The sequence below is a fragment of the Alligator sinensis genome, unplaced genomic scaffold, assembly GCF_000455745.1.
Source record: "Alligator sinensis unplaced genomic scaffold, ASM45574v1 scaffold71_1, whole genome shotgun sequence".
Lineage (NCBI taxonomy): Eukaryota > Metazoa > Chordata > Crocodylia > Alligatoridae > Alligator > Alligator sinensis.
In genome coordinates this window covers 6798483-6816209 of record NW_005841834.1, presented here as the reverse complement: position 1 = coordinate 6816209, position 17727 = coordinate 6798483, and the positions used below count along the sequence as shown (strand labels likewise).

At 38.4% G+C, this 17727-nt stretch overlaps 1 protein-coding gene across 5 annotated transcripts in view; it reads right to left on the bottom strand.

The window, feature by feature from the left end:
- NCOA2 (nuclear receptor coactivator 2) overlaps positions 1–17727 on the bottom strand; it is a 263699-nt gene that overhangs the window by 196907 nt on the left and 49065 nt on the right. The window lies entirely within an intron of this gene.

Below are 17727 nucleotides of genomic sequence, written 5' to 3'. Positions count from 1 at the left end.
AAACTATTTTAATTGCTGCAAGTACTCTTTAAGTACAGAGAATTTAATATTTACAGCTCAGAGCAACTCCAATCCACAACTCTCACTATGTTAAATGAAAGCTCCAATGTGAGTAAAGTGGTAAGAAAACTTGACTACATGTAAAGCTTAAACTAGAGAATAAATTGAAACAACGGTTCTCAACCAGGTTGTTGCAAGATGCTTCCAGAGGTGCCCCAGAAAATGTGCCAGTGTGACCAGGTGGAACTGCCCCATGCCCCTTCTGCAGTGCCAGATTGGAAAGTAGTTTCAGGTGATGCATAACTCTTCCCATGGCCCTTCCTAATCTAACCCCATACACTCATCCTGGAAAGAGGTACACCAAGCAGGTGCCCTGCACCTCTGTTTCCAGGAAGAATATGCAGAGTCAAACTGGAAAGGGTTGTGACAAGAGCATATGCTCCAGCTCCCTTTGTGCTGCCTGGCCAGAGGAGTTGGGAACAGGGATACCCAGGGCAGGTAAGACCAGCATCCTTTCCCCTACCTATCCACTGGGGACACAGGGGAGTTTTGTCCTGGGCACAAAACTCATTAGTTATGCCTCTGGTCCTGCCTGCTTCAGGTTTATCAGATAATCCTGACACAGGCAGGAGCATGCAACAACACCTCAGCTGAGAAGCACAGAGGTAAACTGAGGCAGTATAACAACAGTGCTTCTCAACTTGTGGTGCCACAAAATTCAAAAAAGGTTTGGAGAGGTGCCCTGAATCTGAAAAGGCTGAGAATAACTGAATTACAAGATTGTAAATCATTGCTTCTGTGGCCAACAACACTGAACACATCAAGGATGGCAGGCATTCCTCCAGTCTCCCATCCACGCTCTATTTTCCAGTCTCAATAGCACCACTGTCCCTGCTCATCTGAGGATACCACGCTGAGTTACACTAAGTTCTGCTAGATATGTGGCTCTTCGCAACTCACATTCCCTGCCACCCTTCATCCCCTCAATCATCTTCCATTTTTCCTCATGTCTACAGACTCTGTGCACCCTCTGTTTTAATATCCCACCACCTCTGCTACTGGAGTTTCATATATCCCCTTCCACAATAAGTCAGGGTCTCCATATATCATCAACCCCTTTATCAGGGGCCTGCCCATCTTCTTCGTACCCCAGCCCCAACTATTACTATTTTGCTTTCTGTCAGTGAGATATATCATTCAGAACAGCAAGATTCTGAACTGACCTGGAGGATGGAAAGTACTGAAACGGGGGATACTGTTATGGAGGACTGTGCTAATGGCTGTCAAACAGTTCTTTGATCTACAGACAATTACAGAGCTGGTTAAAGTTGCTGGGTCTGTTAACCAGATGCATTAGGCTCTGCATTCTCCTCATTTTTCTTTTCTAATTCACAGACAAAAAAAAGTTACCAAGTTTAATACACTTGGCCAATTAGGGATATATATTTTTAAAAGAAACAACCTATTTTTGTTTGCCCAAAAACCTAATATGAACAAAAGGAAAACTAGAAGAGTTTGCAAACCAATAAAACTTAACTTTGAGAGGGACTCTTCTCCTGAAAACTTGTGGAAGTTGTTCAAAGTAACTGGTATTACATTAATTATAGGTCTGTTTTTCAAAAGCTTTATCACAGCCATACACAAAAAAGAAAAATATAAATGTTTTCTAAAACTCCCAAATAATAAGTAGGAATAAATAGCATACAGAATTGTCTTTATGTTTCCACTAATTAGTACAGCTTTCATTTTACAGGGCAAGAAAATGAGAATATTTTTTTCCTAAAAACTGGCAGTGAACAGCCAATTCAGTGAGCTGCGTTTTTGTTTTCTGTGACAGGCAGCGGAAAAATCTCTTTTACTTATTAGGTCTACAGAGACCAAAACTGGCCGGGTGTCAAATCTGCTTTGTAAAAATTAAAATGCATTCAGCCTTGTGTAGATAGATCATGAAACAATTCTTTACAACCTGTTATCAATATCAATTTAACAAAAGACAAACCTGTGGTGTCTTCTAATGAGCGTTAGTGAAATTTTTATTAAAAAAGAATAAAAATGTTACAGAACCGAACTGTTCAACAACAGGAAAAAAAAGTCATACTGGTAACTTGCCAAATCATATGAGAAATCCAAGATCTCATTCATATTTCACCAGATTATCAATTTACAAAGGCACAAAACTGAGATGAAAAACAAAGGATGGATAACTGATGGATTTACATTTTAATTAAGTTAACTGTTGCAGGCCACACTGTAACTATAACTGCTGGGCAGGACAAGTTTCACTACCACATTCAGGATGATAGGGTGTGCAGAACCATCATGGGGAGGAACAGGGTGAAGTTGGGAGGGAAGCTGTGCCAGTGTATGATTGTGAGAAGAAAAAAAATTAGGGAACGGGGCTCTTAGGATGGTAAATAAGCTGTTGGAATTACATGCTGCATGTGTCTGTGGCTGGATACAATAGGGCTCTACTGCTGTTTAAGATGAATTGCCATGCTGCTGGACCAAAACTTGCTAATTATGGCACAAGAGGATCATTTTACCAGCAAAGTAATAACATGGCTGGATAACATTAAAACTTCTAGAGAATTTCAAAAGATGACAACTAAGAGCATCTCTGGATACGATTTGATATTCATTTCACATTATAAATATATTTTTAAATAGTCATCAGATCTTCTTACTTGGTAAGACTATTATATAGATTTCTTTGGCAGAGTAAAAAACAAAATATTCTTTATTTTGGAAGAACATTTATTATTTCTGAACAAAATATTTACATTAGTTATAATTTGTCCCTCTAAAAGAACAAATACAAACACTTTTCTCTTGGTCTATTAATCCAGCATCTTTAGAGGCTCTAAATTCATTCATATTTTATTCTGTCAAAAATTATTTGTTTTTAAAATGTTGCTCTTTACAGGATGTCATAGGCGAGTCCCCGAAATAGTTAAGTGCTCCTGTCACAATAGATTGAGCGAGCAACAAAACCCCACCTGAGCAACTGACGTTGCCACCTAATATGGGCATGCCCCATGTAAACTGTCAGGCACCTTAGTTGGCGGTTCCTCTTTGATCTGACCTCTGTGGAAAATTCCATTACATGTGCTACCGTGGAAAATTCCGCTATGTTAGTGTCTAGCAGCTAAATGATACATCTCAGTGGAAAGTTACTGCACAAAAAAAAAAAAGTTCCCGCCAACCCTATGTAAACACGTGCACCACCATTGGCCGGTTGTAAATTATTCTTCCTTCGTTCTTGTCGTTTCGTTATGGGTCTTCTAGCCATATAAAAGGTTAATGCAGTTTCCGCCCAAGTTGGAGACCTCAGAGAACACCTCAGAGGCAAGTTGGTGGCCTGATCACCCTCCAACGTCTCCCCGTCGTTGACCTTCCAGACATACCCCGTTCCCATTGCATGCTCGCTGTGTTCATGAATTGTTGACTCGTCGCATTGTGTTACCCGTTACCTGTTGCGTTACTCGTTACCTGTTGTCTGTAACCAAGTAATCGTTCACCACCTACGCCAGTGTTATCAGAGGCATAAGTAAAATCTCGTTGCAGCCAATACTCTGTCCCGGCCTCTCCATCCACTTGCCTGCCTGACGATCCTATTTCACTTACCAACACCACATTCTGGACCGGCTGGACCGGCTCCCAGAACACAGGAAACCAAAAAACCACAGTTAACAGAATATTCTAGTTATTCATATTTTCTATAAAAACTAAAATGTGCTAACTGAATCACTTTTATCATTTATCTAGTCTCAAAAATGAAGGAATAATTAGCATTAAACTAAAATACATTTTCATTTTCTCTATGGTAAATCCAGATCAAAAGTTTTAAATATAATTTAAAATATTAACAATAATCAATTATCTGGCTTCTTACATGCAGATTAGGATTCTCCTGGAAATGTCCTATTTTTCTCACGTAGCAATATACCTCACCATGTCCTTTAAATCAGAAAAGTTTGCAAATTAAATCAAACATTTTCTGCATTAATGACTAATGGAAAAAAAAAAATTTTTTTAGTAATAAGTAAAAGGGGGGGGGGGGGGAGGGTTACTACAAAAGACTAAATAATAGCTTCCAAATGTGTAATACAATTAAGGCTGAAAGTCTAATGTTTCAAACTAATACTTATTCCACATACGCCCATTTTAAAGAAATATAAAAACCAAAATGACAAACTCTATCAATAATTGTCTATAGCTAACTCCAAAAGAAATAAAAGAGTTCAATAAAATCTGCAAGGTCCAGTAGGACCTGCATATAGGTATGATTTTTACCACCACCAAATAAATAATCCTCTTTAATACTCCTCTCCTTACTACATACACCATAAATCACAGGAGCACAGAGACGCTCTGAACCAGTTTTATTTGCACAAGAACAGAGGAAACGTTACGAGGCCAGCTTTTGTACAACTTCTCCCTCCTCCCCTGTACTCCTCACAAATAGTTTTGCCAGAGTTCAAATTTAGATCATAATTTGTTGATATTTGCAAGGTAACTAGCTAGAATTAAAAAAAGAAAAAAAAACCTAAATAGAAATTAGAAACTATCCCACACCATTTTAGGAGGAGAATGTACCAACTTGGCTTATCCACCAACTTATACAAAACCACTGCAGAATGTTAAAACTCCTCTAATCTTTGTCTCTCATTTGAAGCAAAACAGCTTTGTGTGGCCTCTAAAAATAGGAAGAGTGGGGGAAGGGAGGAGGCCAGAACAAGAGGATAAGTGAGAGTGAGAACTGGCATACAAAAATTACATACGTTTATAAAAATACCAATAAAATGCCTGTCCTAAATCAAAATGAGACACGTTTGCAGTTATCAAACAAATATAATCATCCCATACTTTTATGTACATGAGAAGGGGGGAAAAAAAACCCAGAAAAGAGAGTTTTGTTTCATCTGCTACCAAGACCATCATTCAGCAGTCAACATTTTTAATGAAATGCAGACCAAAGGATTAGTCAGAGCAGATTCGTGGGAAAAAACAAAGGGAATCTGTATGCAAATACAGGACTATCACAGTGACTGCAAAAAAAGAAGGCATCCCACTCAAGTACCATTGCTGTCCAGCAGGACACTATAACAGCTTCCATTCATCCCACCTCTAGAGTAAATAGTAACAATTTTAATGGCAGTCACTGCCTGGAGTACATTAGTTATAGTGGCATCACAATTATGCAGAAACAAGGTTTGGTCAGTGGGAGGAGAAGTTGCAACAAGTTAGGGGTAAAAGGAGGCATAAAATAAAATGTCCCAATGGCAAAATATCAGAATTATCAGCTGTGCTTATAGAGCAGGATCGCACTGGAAGATAGGAGGAGAGGAAAGAAAAAGGTGTTTTTGACAGGTGGGGGTCTACGTCTTTTACCTCATTTGGGGTTAGAAATACAGGGAGGCAGTTCTTGCAGACAGATTTCTCCAGGTAAAAGAGATGAATGTTATTTAAATTTCCATGCATCAGGAGACCTGCAGATAATCCAAGGGAAACAACACAGTCCTGGAATCATACAAGAAAACTAAGCAGCCATAAAGAGCTTCTTGTTATCTGTGGATTGCTAAGTGACATGTATGTGGGTGGAGGCTTGAAAAAGGGGCTGATGCTTTCTATTTTACGTTAGGCGGATCACACTCATTTTCATAACAGTGTATATATAACTGTAGTAGTTTTTCCTCAGAGGGCTAATTTTAAATACCTAACCATGTGAGCTTCCTTGGGAGAAGGGGGAAGGGAAGAAGCTATTCAGTTATTACATATATGTTTAAATATAATCACAAGCAACCACCAATTATTTAAGCTAACTACTGAAGTATACCTTTATTTTATTTTAAAGTTGGCTTGGACCAAAAAAAAGGATATATTCTAATTAAGACACAATTGTCTGGTCTTTAAAAGATTCACTTAGAAAAACAAAGAAAAATTGACAGAAGCCTCTTGTCACTTTGCAAAGTAGCAGCTTTGTTTTGACTCCTTATACACATAGCATAGGTGCCAAAGCCACTTGGAGCTAAATAAAAAAAGATCAAAGAGCAAGTAGAACAGTAATGAATTCACAACCAGAAACATGTTGTTCTATGCAGCATAATTAGCAGCAGCAGCAAGTATGTACTGGAGACTGGAGCTGATGCCTTTTGGTGACTGTCTTATCCAGGAGGTGCTCACATTAAATTCTTGCAAAGCACTGTTCAGCTTTTTCTACTTCAAAATTTAGAAAATAAAACAGATCCACATCTATGCGGAACATGATCACAGCATCGTAAGAAAGCAGACAGAGGAAGAGAAAAAATATTTAAGTCCAACTGCATTTTTCAATATGATATTAATTTATTGAAAACAGACGCACACAATGTGCCTATAAGGACAAACAACAAGACTGAGTAATAGTTTTAATGCCTTTTAGTCATATTTTGTACTGCTATATAAATCTACCAAAAGAAATTACTCAAAACATGCTTCTTTTTCTATCTAGAAAACATTGCGTGTGTGCACAAAAAGCGTGGGTTTATGCTTAAACTAGGCACAATTCACTCTCTCCCCTTTACATACATTATTATTTCTGACTGCTGCCAATGCTACCCACAGTTTTTGCACAGTTCTGGCAATAGTGCTTATTAATTAATTGTCTTTGGGGCAAATGATTTTTGTCACACAAAAAAGGCTGGTTCTCTCTTTAAAATATAGGTTCTTAGAAATGGAATTTTAGAATTTACATACTGCATTTACCCAAATCCAAGACTACTTTGAATTTAAGATGGTACCCAATAATTAGATGCATGAAAAATGTATAGTAATTTTCCATATACAGAATCTAATTATTGGGGGGTGTCTCCCCCACTGCTGTGACAGAAAGCAGTGGTGAGGGGCAAGGGGCCAGATACCCACTCCTTTACCTCCTGTCCCTTACCTCCCCCATGCCTGTCTGCCCCCTGTTATTTGCCCCCAATGCCAGTCTCCCATCACTAGCTCCCACTCCCATGCCCCCACTGCCTTCCCCACAACACTTGCCCCCCACCCCTCTGCCACTTACTCCCTGCCTCCTACCCCTTGCCCCCCATAACTGTGCATATCCCCCTGCTGTCTGCCCTTCTTACCCTGTTCCCCCCTTTGCTGTTCCCCTGCTATGGCTGCTTTGGTTCTGGGGCAGGCAGCAGCAGCAATCCCAGCCCCAGGCTGGCCAGACAGAAGCAGCAGCAGCAGCCCTGAGCCTAAGCAGGTCATGGCCCCAGCTGAAGGTAAGCAGTGAGGGGCATGCAGGGACAGGCTGCACAGTTGCCCCTTGCTCTCCCCAAAGCTGCACACCATACCTCTCCCTCATCCACCCCCCCCCCCCCCAAGTTGATTGGGGGAAAAACCTCATTTTGAGGAAATTCAGTAATTGCAGGTAATAATACAATCTCTAGAGATGTGTGTAATACCCACACGATTAATCATATTTATCACAGTCTACAGTGTAACCTTTTTGGGGATGCCAGCATTATGCCCACTCACCATCCATATTCTCTTAGTATTCCAACCTCCACACAAACCTTTTTTTTTTTTTTTTAAACAAATGAAGAAAAAAGGATGCACACATGCCAGCCACCTTCTAAATATGGTGTGTATTCTCAAAATTATCCCTACCTAACATGAGATATTTGGGACTCCAAACAGAATTAGTCTTGTTATTCAAATCATTGCAGGACTGAAAAATAGGAGTTTTACACCACTGGAAAAGAGTTGAATTCCAGGTTTAAAACAGGATACATTAGGCTGGCTGTAAGCTGTAGAAATTCATGAAATTCTGGACTTTTAAATAATGTGTACAAGGTCTGAATTTATACTATGCAATATTAACCAGTTTATTTGGTAACTTAAAAGTTAGGCAAATAGACTCCTGGTACTAGATAGTCTCGTTTTACCTGGAGGAGGCACAGGGAAAAATAGTACATTTTAAAACATTTATCAAATAGTGATGTACTTTCTGCTACACATGTGGCATACACAAAATAAATTACATTAGTATTAAATTAAGATGTTCTTAAAGTTCACTGGTGTCTTCCCCATGCATGAGTAATAAAAGTAATCCTAACTCAGGCCATATTGTAATTAATTTTTCTCCATTTTATGTATGATGTGTTCGAACTGTAAGTCTCATTTTGTGAGCTACAACTGGAAATTCCAGTTCTAAATTTGAATATGGAGAATTTCTCTCAAACTGGCAGATCTTCAAACTAAATGAGTTTTTAAGTGTACATAATATGCATAGATGAGTGTGTGTGCGCGCGCGCATGCACGTGTGTGCTTATATATACACACACAGAAACAGATAAATTAGATGATTCATGAAAGAAAAGAAAAAAATGCCCATGCACCCTCCAGTATCAGTAATTTTCATTATTTACTTTTAGCATTTTCCTAGTGCCTACTGTCCCAGGTGCTGTATTCATATTTTCATAGCACCATAAACTATACTGTAATAAACCCTGAACAAACACAGAACAAAACAAAAAGTCAGTCCCTAAGAAATTCATGCAATCCAAGTGCTAGACAAGTGGCACACATTGGTTCAGAAAAATTAGGGAACAGAGGAAGACAATGAGCGTTAACAAAGGCAAAAACTGTATGTTAAATTTTTTTAGACTTGTGAAATGATTATGAGAGAAAATGAGTAACTACCAGAGACTGAAAGTGTCAAGCAAGCTGCAATTGGAAGGAGGGGTAATACAGGAAGATTTAAATAACAAAAGCAAACAAAAAGTATTTAACATGACAATAGCAGCCATCACATTTTTAACTCATTTTCTCGATTAATACACGCAGAAAAATACTGTTAATAGAACATCAAGTACTTGAGCACATATCATTTTTCCCCAAAGAGCCCGTGCTATTCACTGCACAGAGTTTTGCGTTTTATCGTCCCTGTTCACTAGAGCTGATGGACTAAAGCAGCAGGAGTAGGTTTAATAATCGTTAATAATTTAATCCCCCCCAGCCCAACTTCTGGATCCCAGTATCACTGCCCAGTCAGCTGCAGTTCCTTTTTCCCGGCTCCTCTTCCAATCCAGCTCACTCCTCCTGCCTCTCATTGGCTCATACCCCTACATGTCCCTTATCTAATCTACATCTCCCCCTCATCCACTCCTGTTCTCAATCCCTTCACCTGGAAAGTCACAGATATCTTCTTGCTGCCCAGCTCTTGGTCACATATTTCCACCAGGCCCATTTCAGCATTCAGAGTGGCTATCCCAGTTTTCTTGTCCAATTACCTCTCTCTGCAGCGCCTTAACTGAACTTTTTAAAGAAAAATGTCACCAGAACTCTTTAAAAAAGGCAAAGAAAAGCATTTTCCCACGTCTTATTCTCACAGATATCTGTACTATTTTGATTAAAAATAAAATTAAAATAAAACAGTATTAGACAGACACAGGCTGAAGGTTTTTTTTTCCTGGGAAGTGTCTAGTAAACAATTACAGGCACTACAAACATCACTCAAAACATCATTTTCTCCTGCCTTTGGTTTGTAGGACTGCGCAGAAAGTGACCTCTTCAGTTCAGGACTGTCTCTAATTCTATGCTGGTACAACTCCCAGCAGAACGCAGTTGGCCTTTAATCACTACTAAAATAAACAGAATTAATATTTAAATTTTAAAAATAAAACCCCCCAAAATAAAAAGCAAAAATTAAGGAATATCCTAAAATACAGAGGAAAAAAAGGGCAAATACAACATGCTCAATTTGGGGAAATTATGATTTGATGGAATCCATTTGCATTTAAATGTGAAAAAGTTCAAAATTGCGTTCAAAGGATAAGCCCAGTAATTATTCTTTGGCATTATATTTATTGCTAAACTGTTCATTTATAGCCTACTTGCATGAGCCTGAATGCAAATGTAACATGTAAATTACACAACATCATCTCAAGATGTCAGTGAATTAAAAATAATAAACTCATTCAACTCTCATGAGAAGAGCCAGATGTTTATCACACTGGGGAACAGTGGATTTCATATGGTGAAGCTTCCAAGCTGCCTTTTTAGATTTCTTTATTCTATAAAGACATGCACCATTTTTATGGGTTGTAAACAAGCACTCAATTGCTTATAGATTATAAGGCCTAAAGGGACCATTGTGGTCAAACAATTTGACCCCCCTGGACAACATAAGCCAGATGACAGTCCTTACTTATTTTTTGTTCAAACTGGTACATTTTATTTAGAAAATGTGTCTGACCTTGATTTAGAAACTGCCAGTGCTATCATCTGTCTTTACTGTTAAAAAACTGCATCTTACTTTCAGTCTAAATTTGTCTAGCTCTAGGTTTCAGCAACTGGATATGATTATACCCTTGTCTGCTGCATGATGCCCTGCTATCAAAGTTCTGTCCCCTATACAAGTATATAAAGGTAAACGTGTATATCCTCAACCTTTTTTTGATAAGCAAAACAGGTTGAGCTCCGTCTTTCACTCTTTTGCGTTTTTCAGTCCTGCAGTCATTTTCATGACTTCTCCAAACTCTACACAATTTATCCACAGCCTTCCTGTAGGCACCAGAACTGTACCTAGTATTTCAAAGCAATCTCACTAATACCAAATACAAGGATAATTTATTCTGCTTGCACCTAGGATATACCTTTCCCCCATCTTCCTACTCTGAAGTTTCTCTCAGTCTATTCCTCAGAGCTCTTCTTATTCAGTCAGTTACTCACCATGACTGCTCCCTCCTCCATCTCTTTTTTTCAAAGGGTGTTAACATGTGAACACTGTACATTTGAAACACTTTCACAAAGGGAAGTTTCAAAAGGGCAGCAGCTGTTAAGGTCTAAACCTTACGTGTGTACAAGCCGAGATTCAAATGTAGCAAAATGACTCCAACTTTAAATTTGATGAGGCAGGGTTAAGATGTTAAAGACTAATCTACAGGCCAAAGTTGCAGTGGTTTTGCTACATTTAAATCATTCTTTTGAAAATTTCCCTATTGTCCACACCCCATATCACTGCTTTCCAGGACAGAGTAGTCCACCCTGCATGTATGACATGAAATCTCTAGATTTGGCTGTACTGAAATTTGCCTATACTGAAATGCATGCTATTTGGTTATGAGCAGATATCCTAGCAATCCAGGTAGCTCCATATCCGTGACCTCTCTTCTACATTATTTACTAGTTCCCCAAGTTTTTAGGTGACACAAAGATAATCAGTGATAATTTTAGGTTTCCTTCCAGAGAGTTATTAAATAGCATGGGGCCAAGAAATTATCTCTGCAGGATCACACTAGAAACACACCTACTCAATGATGATTCCCTATGTACCACTACATTTTGAAACCAATCAGTGCCAGCCTTTAATCCACTTAAGATAGCACGTTGATTTTGTATTGTGTTTGTTTCTTAACCAAAATATCATACAGTGCCAAGTGGAATGAATCACAGTAGTCTAAGGGCTAGAGACAAAGAAGGGTTTTGGTGCCTGACTTGTGTGCATCTCAGTGGCTAACTCTTAGGGGCCTTCTTCCAGAGTGGAATCCAAAACACAAGGAATTTCAAATAGCAATTTAAAAAGCCTACACACTAAGCTAGAAAGGACCTGCAGCTAACCAACAGGAAATGTTAAGTATAGGGTTATATCTGAAAAGCCTTCCTTCTCCAACACTTAAATGCATAACTTTATGCTGCAGGCATCCTGTCCACTTAGGAACCATTCTTGAGGATAAAGGCCTACAACTCTTCTTAGAAAAAATCCTCAGCAGATTTACTATTTCTTTGAAAACTGGCTAGAAGAGGAACAGGGATGGTAGTGTTACCAACTACCCACCTTTTCTGTATAGCCCAGTGGTACTGTAATATGCAAATTCAGCAACAGGATTACACCACAAAGAAGGCATTAGACTGGAGTACAAGCTACCATAGAATGAAGTAGGATATGGAAGGTCTCTGCTATTGCTCCTTAGCAAGGAATGGAATTTTTCTGATCTCAGTCACTGTAGAATCTGGTGTGTTTAGTGACACAGGCAAAAACGATTTGCCCTAAAAGAAGGGGCTTTATGAAGTTAGGAGCACAGGTAAAAGTTTAAGGGACCACAGACTATCTTTTTTTTTTCTTTTCCTTTTTTGCTTTAAATTTTGTTTATAAATTTATAAAACAACTAGCCAATTGCCCACCAAGAATGACAGGGGCAGAGGGGAGCGGGCAGGGATGGAGTGCCACCACCTACCACCCCATGCCACCACCGCCTCCCAGGAGCAGGGGGAGGAGGGGTGAAGCTTGCCCCGCCATCCCCTTCCACCAGCACCCTGCACAGCTGCTGCTTCCAGCACTGCTGGCCTTGCCCCTTCCTCCTCAGAGGTGGTGAAGCACAGCCATAACAGTGGGGACAGAGCAGACAGACAAACTAAGGCCTTTATTATATAAGAATGGTGCCCCGGTTAAATGCAGTGAATGCATTTACAACAGTTATATTGATATCTTTGGACTTCACCAAGCAGGCAACACACACTATTCATAAGACAATAGTCATAGTACAGGGATATAAACATAGTACAGGGATGTAAACACCACAAAGTATACTGGTTTCTTTGGTTCATTGAACACACAAGAAATAAAAGTAACCAATAATTTGAAAAAAAGTACAAAATCTTTTACAAAAATAATTGTATGTTCAAGTTTCTGAGATCCTACTCACAAATACAAAAGGATTTATATATAAAATATGAAAACAATTCATATTTTTCCTTTTGTTTGTGTGTGTGAATAAACACACACACTTTATTTAAAAATAAATAAATATTCAAAAATACTTAACATGTCAACTTAAGACCTTCAGGACCAGGCTAGAACTGTTGAATTTTGGGTTCTGCAATAGAAATTACTGTGCACGCTTCAAAATGAAATCAGATGAACAGATCATATCTAGAAGCAGATTTAAAAAAAAATTAAGATGGCAGATTTTGCAGTTTTAAAAACTGTGTCCCATACGCTCCACTCCACCACAAAATAAGTGTGTTTCTAAAATAGTGGATCCAGGACGTTAAAGACACATATACAGGCCAAAAAATATTCTACTGCCAGATTATCTAAACAAATGGATAATGCTGCAAATGTCAAAAAAAACTTGCTATGGAATAAGGAAAACAAAAAATCTTCCCACAAAATGCCTTTTAACAAACGTGCAGACATTTTTACCAAACATTTACATATGCAAAATGAATTATTGATTCGCCAAAGGATACCACTGCACATCTGCTGATCTATATATTCCATGTTTGCATGTTGCATGTACACACACAAATGAATTTCAATGGTAGAAATCAACAGAGAAGCAACGCTTCGGATAAATTCTCACTGGGAGAAAACCGAGAAAGCAAATATTTCTGTATGATTGCTAGATATGAGAATAATGCCTTATGCCATCTAAAAACGGACAAGACAGAATTTCTAGCTGTAGATTAAAACGTTCCTAAGAAAGCTACATCCAAAACCATATTTAATAAAGACAGAAACAAAAAAGGGAGTAGTCCAAAGGATTTTTTAAAAATCTGATTAACTTCAAAAATATTTTCCTCCTGCTTGAACAACAAGGTGATACTAGAAGACAGCTAGGAGATCTAGCAACCAATGTCTCATCTCATTAGAGGGCTTGACAATAGCATTTTCATGATAGAATGAGTCACCTGTTTCTTCCCTTGTGTTAAAATCTTAAATATGTTGTATTTTAATCTAGCAAGTTTTTTTATATTGGTCCAAGCACTAAATTAAAGTCTGGATCACAGTAATTTTTAAACCCTGCTATGACTGAAATAGCTAACATCCCTACCCTCTCCTCCTCTTAACCATACAGAAACGGTGGTTGCAGATACAAGGCATTTTGCCAAGCTAGGAAAACGAGGCGTGCTGCATTTTTAGGAAGACGTTGTTAGTCAAAAAGTTATGCAGCCATTGTAAATCAAACATAACATAGTTATGAAGCAAACAAAGGGTATCCATTCTGCAGATTAAAAATTGGTTTATATTTTAAAGTAGAAAGCATAATAAAGAAAACATTATTGATATTTTGAATATTGCTAGGTACTTTGGAAATGTAGTGATCAACAGTCCCTGTCCAAAGAATTCAGAAGCTGAATAGACAAAGAGACCAAATATAAGGGAAAGGAACATAAAAGACTTAAAACACTTAAACATGCTACGTTCCCCCTATTAGCATTCTGCCCCAACAAATGACTGTATTTCCCTTTCACTACTTTCAAAACTTTATTTCCAGAACCATTAACTCTCTTTTCGAACTTTTGGAAATTCCTTCCATGAAAAGGCCATTCATAAGATTTAATTGAGGGGTAGCTGTTTTGGTTTTTTTATTTTGTGTTTTGTTTTGTTTTTTTGTATATGTTGAGGAAGAGATGGGGTTTTATGAGGGATTTAAATGAGGCTTTGTTAATCAGCTGAGGAAAGTCACTCTTTGCATAAGCACAATATGGATGAGAGTAATGTAAATCCTAGAAAGCATTAGACTAGGGAATCATTTGAAATAAAGGGACAAGAAAAGTTTCAAACTTAAGAAACTTCAAGTTCCTTTTAATTACTAGCTCACACTTTTTCCTGGATTTTTTTTAGAATCACTATGCATGTTTAGAGAAGACAACCATCTCCCTTAAGCCAAACCACAAGAGCTTGCTAAACATTTGATACTTAAGCAATTTTTGCCTCATATTTTAAAGCATAACAGACCAGATCTGTGTTTTTGTTTTAATCGATGGTTTACCAAAGAATGTTTCCAGTGTCATTAATTTCATCCTCTCTGTTCTTCCTGCAGATCAACACTACAGTGGACTGCCATTACTTACTATACCTCCTCAGCAAACTTTCCCTTTGAATCCAAGCCTCTATAAAATTGCAAAAATAAAGGACACTTTTAGCATTTTATTTACCTGAATCTAATCAAACTTTCCTACAGAGCAAGGCCAAAGGTACAGCAAGTGACCTGTGACGCAGATCACAAATATTCAAGTGCTCTTGAAAACCAAAGTGCTGGTCTATCCAGCTTAAAGCAGTATCACACCCAGGGCCAGCTCTGTATATGTATACAAGCCTAGAACCAGAAGCCATATTAGTGTGCCATTGCCGACAGGTCAGTAAACCAGTCCCTGTGCAGCAGTGCCTAACAGTTATACTTAGGGATCTACTGAACTCAAGGTGCTTGCCAGGCTATTTCACAGGCAGACTGCAGTGCTGGCAGCCATTTTTGCAGGCAGAGCGTGGCAGGGCCCCACGCCTCTAACCGAGGGGCCCCAGTCCTCACCGCTGATTGGCCACAAGGGCTGTCCATCCCATGGCCCCGCCCCTTGCCACTGACTGGATGCAAGAGCTATCCATCATGCATCCTGCCCTTGCCACCGATTGGTGGCAAAAGGTGAGGCCATAGGGGGCACAGCCCTCACAGCCAATCAGCAGCAAGTAGTGGGGGCAGCAGCCATCTTGCTGTGCCAGCAGTCCCCATCCCCTCTCCCCCAGAAGGCTACGCAGCTGGGCTGCAGCTGCCACCAGGACTGCTGGCTCCCCAGAGGAATTTTTTCTTTTCTCCCAGGAAGCCTGCCAAAAGTGCAGATCCTACACTTTTTTTTTTTTTTTTTTTTTTTTTTTTTACACAGAGCCTGCACTTTTTCGTGAGGCCTGGCCAAAATTGTGGTTTCCATGAAAATTGAAAAGTTACAATTTCAGTAGGTCCCTAGTTATACTATGTCCTGCAGCTGGCACAATATCGCTACGACTGTATGAAACCCTAGAACAACATTATGCCTCCTATTAAACAGGACAGAGTTTAATTCATCCACATGTTTTGTACATTCTTATAGTGGGAAAAAACACAAGAGAAATAGATTCTGAAGTACTGGTTAAGGCACAGTTCCCACCAAACAGTTATAGCAGCCTCAACAGATTTATTTTTCCCCACCAAAAAAACCCTGAATTCTAAATTCTCCTTTGAGAATATCCATAAGGAACTGATCTCTAGCTTAAAAAAATTAAAATTCAATAAAACCTAACAAGCTTCTCAAGAGGCACACAATACGCTTAACATATTGCATATTTCAGCAAAAGAAAGCATGCATAATTGGAAATATGATAAAACTAAGTTGCATTTGGAAGCTGGAAAAAAATGAGAGAGATTTCAAGTTAAAGTTAATTCTCTGTTCCTTCTCCTCTTACTTGTGCCTAAATAATTCAGAGATATCAATCCATAATGAGTTTACACATAGCATTTAAATGACAGTCCATTAGGACAGAGAAAATGCTGGTGGGGGAAAATGAGCTGGAAGTTAATTTAAGACAGACTAGAGCTTGAAAAGAAGAGAAACCTGAAGAAAGTGACAAATAGCATGTATATTTTCAAAGTTAGGCACTATTTGCAGGGCAAATTAAAACTGAGAGTCAGTGACATGGCTTTAATTTAAAAACACAAGCAAAAAAAAAAACAAACCCCCCAAAAACCTTAATATAGAAATGGGTGACAGAACTTAGAGCTACTTTCCCAAACCTCACTACTGTACTTGAACAACCAGATTAACTCCTTGTCAATGCTACAGGCTTTGCAGGAGCCTGTTCCTCCTACGCTAGTATATGCCTGTGTGTTACAAGAAGTATCTGAAGCTATGCAAACAAGGTGCGTTTGGACATTTTTTATTGGTTTGTTTCACTTTTACCCATCATGAGTGGCCTATCTGAAATTAATAATTAGTTCTAATCAGTTTCAACTAGACAAGTGCTCCCACCACAAACAAATTCATCCCAAACAGGCATTAAGTGGTACCCTTGGTGATAACCTCAACAGGGAGACCTGTAACTTGATGGAGAATTAATTTTTCTTTAATCCTAAAAACAGGTAGCCCCAACCAATTTAATGATAAAATACTTTGGAAAAGCATGCAGTATTGCTGCCATACACTTCTTTGGACTGAGAACTTCTCTCCAGGGCTGTCAATTCTTTACATGAACAGTGGATTCATAAAATAATTTGATAAATGGAAGGCAAACACCAATACCACTTTAGCAGATAATCTTGCCTTTCACTAAATAAAATTATATGCAGTCAAAATTACATTTCTAATAAATGCAAGCTTTTAGTGTTTTGGAAAAAAGAAATCTCAAACAATATAAATCCTGTCTCCAATGCCAACTCGAATTTTCCTGTCTCCAATACTCATACTTTGGTATTTCACTGAAAAATTAGAAAAAACAAGGCAAGTATTGAAGGAGTCTGTTTTCCCTTGCTTTTACAATAAAATAAGCAATATTTTAGCTTGGCCTATGTTAAATTCACTTCATGGCAACATTCTGTTAGAATTTATAAACAATTTCTTTGAATGCAAATTCAGAATTTCAAATCAATACATTAAGTAATACACCACTATTTAATCAACATAATCAAGTCTGGTCAAGTTAAATGTCACCTAGTTTAACCAACCAGAATCTATCCAACAGATTTTGGTAGATGAACAAGTCATAGGCATGAACAGTATATGAAGTCTTATTACAAAATATATCGCTTTTGATGAAGAAAACTAATATTTTTTGTGGGGAGAAACAAAGAGTAGGGTATGACAAGTGAACAGCTGAGTTGACAATCAAAACCACAGATACATAAACAGCAGTACAAACACACTATGCTGTTCCAGCCACTAGCCAGACATGGAGGTTGTAATATTTTTATGCAATAGCTATACAGATCTCATACACTCAAC